The sequence below is a fragment of the Condylura cristata genome, unplaced genomic scaffold (assembly GCF_000260355.1).
Source record: "Condylura cristata isolate star-nosed mole 26May11 unplaced genomic scaffold, ConCri1.0 scaffold00003, whole genome shotgun sequence".
Taxonomy (NCBI): Eukaryota; Metazoa; Chordata; class Mammalia; order Eulipotyphla; family Talpidae; genus Condylura; species Condylura cristata.
The window spans coordinates 72829706-72833874 of record NW_004567104.1 but is presented as its reverse complement, the minus strand read 5'-3'; positions in this window follow the sequence as shown (position 1 = coordinate 72833874).

Below are 4169 nucleotides of genomic sequence, written 5' to 3'. Positions count from 1 at the left end.
GCATGTTCTTATTCTGCTTGTTCTTTGTACTTTTAAAAACTTATTTAAAAAAGTTATTTCATTTATTTATGCATACAGAACTGGGGTGCAGGCCAGAGGTGTGGGTGGGGGTGAGAGGATTCACAGAGACAGAGTGGCAGACTGATGAAGTACACTGCTGAGGGGAGCAGAGGAGAGACAGGTGGGTCACCCCCTGGCCAGGGATGGAACTCCTCTCATCCCGTTACTCTGGTCCTGCCTCCTCACCCCCAGGTAGCACGGCCGGCCACACTCACAGTCACAGTCTCCTTCTAGAGGAGGAGTCCAACCCAGAGAGAGTGCCATGAGCCAGGTCACACCCACCCCTCACCTCCTGGCACCCACAGCCCCCCTCCTCCTGTGCATTTCGCCCTGTGCCCCCAGACTGGAAGGAGGAGGCAGATTTGCTCTGACAGGGCTGGACCGCAGAGAGCGCAGACCTGCAAGGCCGGTTGGGATTGAGGCTTCAGCTGCCATGAACCATCTCTGATGTGGGGTTTCATATCCTTTTACCTGCACCACAACAGGGTGCATTTCTACTCCTGCAAAAATAGAAAGCCGCAATAGCCCAGAGATGTGCAAATTTTATATTCGACCTGACTTTCAGGTCCCGATCCTGGCGGATCTCTCCTGTCTGCTGCTTCTCTGCTTCCATTGTTCACCTGTGGGCTTATGCGAGCTGGGGTTTTCTGACTCTTGACATAGTGCAGCATTTTCTCCAGCATTTTCGACCCGCCCAAGGACTCGAACCCACCGAGGGCCGGGCGGTCCCCAGGTTGACCCGCCCAGGGTCTGGATCACGCAGAGGGCTGGCCGGTCCCCAGGTCGACCCGCTTAGGGACCGGGCGGAGCCGAGCGCCAGAGAATGAAGCAGCTTGGGTTTGAGTTGGTGTGTTTGCCCTTGTAAGGGGAGGGAAATCTTTGTAACCTCTCCAGGTTCTTCGCAGGCTGGTCAAGCAAACAAATAAACATCAGACAGTTTAGTAGGGAGAAAGAATTCATGTGGTTGGAGCCAGCAGGTGGCTGTCAACTCTGGAGTAAATGGGATAGACCAAGGGCTTTTATTCTCGCGCTAGTGAAGAAGACATGGAGAGACAGACCGAGGGCCCGGGGGTGTTGAGGAGAGAGGAGGGCCCTCTAGATGAGGAGGAGGTGGGCTGTGTGAGAAAACCAGATGGTCCACAACTGGATGTCTGACGCGCAGATTGTTTCCCCTAGTAAAATGCTCCTTCTGGAATGACCTTAAATCTGGGTTATCTTCATTCTTGTAGCTAGTTGAGGTCAGGGTAACAGTTTCTCTTGTAGTCCACGGGGCTTAGCTCCACATGCCAAGGTGAGAAGTCTTAGGAAAAGTCTGTTTGGGCCATCCTGGGGAGGCCTGGGCTCCTCCTCATTGGGGAAGGAATAATTTGATCCAGTTTTCCAAGGCTTGAGGGGCTCAAGCCTTTCTTTTGACTATGGAATTACCTTTGTTACACAAACCACACTATACTCTGAATCACCTGTGACGTCAAGTTTCCTTCTTTCAAAATGGATCAAAAGCATCAAAATAGGGCCTCCCTGGTGGTGCAGTGGGTTAAAGCGCAACACTACAAAGCTCGCCAAAGCCACTGCAGCACAAGTTCAATTCCAGGCCAGGGAGGCAGCCACAGACCTCTCCTGACCCGCCCGCTGCTCCCCTCAGCAGTGTATTTCAGTCAGTCTGCCTGTTCTGCTCTCTACTCTGTCTCTGGTGAATCCTCTCACCCACCACACCTCTGGCCTCTACCCTAGTTCTTGCATGCATAAATAATTAAATCTTTTTTAAAAAAGCATAAAGATAAATGTGAGGTATTTTGACAATAAACAAGAGTCAAATAAAATGACTGACTCTTGTTTGACATACACCTCAAAGAAAGAAAATCAAAAATCTCCTTCTGGCCCTGAGCTTCACGGCAGACATCGGGGGTACATTTTACATTGGGCTGGGGTAGGTCAGTTGGAACTTAAGCCCATCTGCAAAGATCCCTTTCCAAATAGGCAACATTCACAGGTCTGGGGATCAGGACAAGGGTATCTTTCAGGGGGACCATTTCTTTAGGCTACCTCCCCCCATCATTGTACTATCAGGTCAATTTTCTACTGTCATGATTGAATCATTGCATGAGGAAATGTGGGCTCCATTGACAGGCTCCAGACTGCAGATGCCAAGAGACTGTAGGAAAGTCCTTTCCAGATGTCTTAGAACAAGTGAAAGCTGCCAGCAAGTCCAGGAGAGAAGAGGTCTGAGTACTCTGAGTAACTCATGGAGAGCACAGTGTCCCTGTACAGTAATGTCACCTCTTCGTGAAAATTCAAAGTGGGCACACAGCCAAATGCCATGGTCTCAGCCTGGCTAGAACTTTGCAACAGAGAACCCATGAAAGGGCAGTCCCAGAAGGAGTCAAGAATCTTCTAGAGGTAAGCTTCTGAGACATCACATTTGCAGCAGGAAGAACAGAGGGTTGGTTGGTCCTTGGCTCTAGGTAAAAGGTATTTTGTAAAGAAAGAAATAACAGAAGGAAACTAATCATTTTCTATTTTTGTTACTGGTGCTGCTGTCAGAAGTAGTTCAGACAGGAAAGAGTCATATTTGTGTCTGGGGGCAAATCAAAGCCAGAGAGACCCAACACAGGAAAGGAGTCCATGGGAATGAGCCCATGTGTCCAAAGAAAACTTTGCAGGCTTGACTGTGGAGTCAGCCCTGTGGGAAATAAGGACAGAAGCGCTGGAGAAGGGCCAGGGCAGTGAGGGCAGAGAGACACCAGGGGCAGGCGCCCACATCCCAATCACGCGCTTTGATGCATCCCACAGGGAATATGGCCGGAGAATGGTTTTGGTGCAGGGAGATTTGCTGGGGGTGGTGACTTTTAGTTGAAAAAGCAACAGGGACATTTACCTAACACTTATGTCATGAGCCACTAAGCAGCTGGGCTCACTCTCTTTGGTGTTTATCCTCTGCCTTTTGAGAGAATCAAGAGTATCTATCACATGAATCCACTGGTTTAAATTCTTGAGAGCTCCCTCTTCACGCTCCCCCCTCCCCCCACCACAGGACACAAATGCTCTTGCCTATACCCTTCGCGTCCTGATATTTCATCTGTTGCTGGAAAGAGGGGGATGAACCCTTGAGGTTCGGGAAAGGAAATCCTGGCGATTCTGGAACGAGCCAAAGGGCTGGCGGCAGAAATGACGAGAGGGAAGAGGTTATTTACGAAGAGGTAACAAGGAATTGGCTTGGAGAGGGGAGAGTACAAAATCCTGTAAAACTTTGCCCAGAAATGTTTCTCCATCTTGCTTTGAATATCAAGGTCACTAAGAGTCTGGGGAACTGGAACCACAAAGAAAAGAGAATTTTAAATCTGCAGAAACCTGACGCTGGTTATTTCAAGGTCAGGCTTGAATATGGTCTTGCTGTACTGGTGACCCGCAGGGGAGTGCTGGGAGCCTGACTAGTGACTGTGATGCTTTAGGAAACAGTTCATCAAACAGTTGAAAATAAAAGTTCCTCGGACCCAGCGATTCTCCCACTAATGTACCCAGGAGACCTGAAAACACGTGTCCACGCAAAAACTTGTGCGCACCTGTTTATCAGTGGCACGTTCACAATAGTCAGAAAGTGGGAGCTGTTACTCAAGTGCTCCGCAAGGGGTGACTGCACACACACGTTAGCATGTGTCCATAAAGACAAATTGCGTGTTGCTGCACGCTTCAGCATGGGTGAACCCGGAAACATTACGCCAGGTGAAAGAACCAGAATCAAAAGACACCTGCCCTTGTATGTCCCATGCCACTGCCCTTGTATGCACTGAGCAGAAGAGGCCAAGCTGTGGACATGAGAGCAGATTCACGTTTGTCCAGGACTGGGGCAAACCAGCCCAGTTGCTCCACTCCAGTCAGGCAAGCTTTTTGGGTGAGGAGAGTTCTACAATGGTAGTGATGCTGGTTGCACAACTGCAGGTGTGGTAGACAATTAGCTTGTCCACTTTCAACAGTGCATCGGTTGGCACGTGCCTTACAGCCCAGGGTAGGGTCAGTGGCAGGGTCAGGGGCCAGACTTTTATTTTTTTATTACAAAGTTTATTTTTACATCATTTTGCACATTTTTTTTCCATCTCAATTGTAATCCCCAC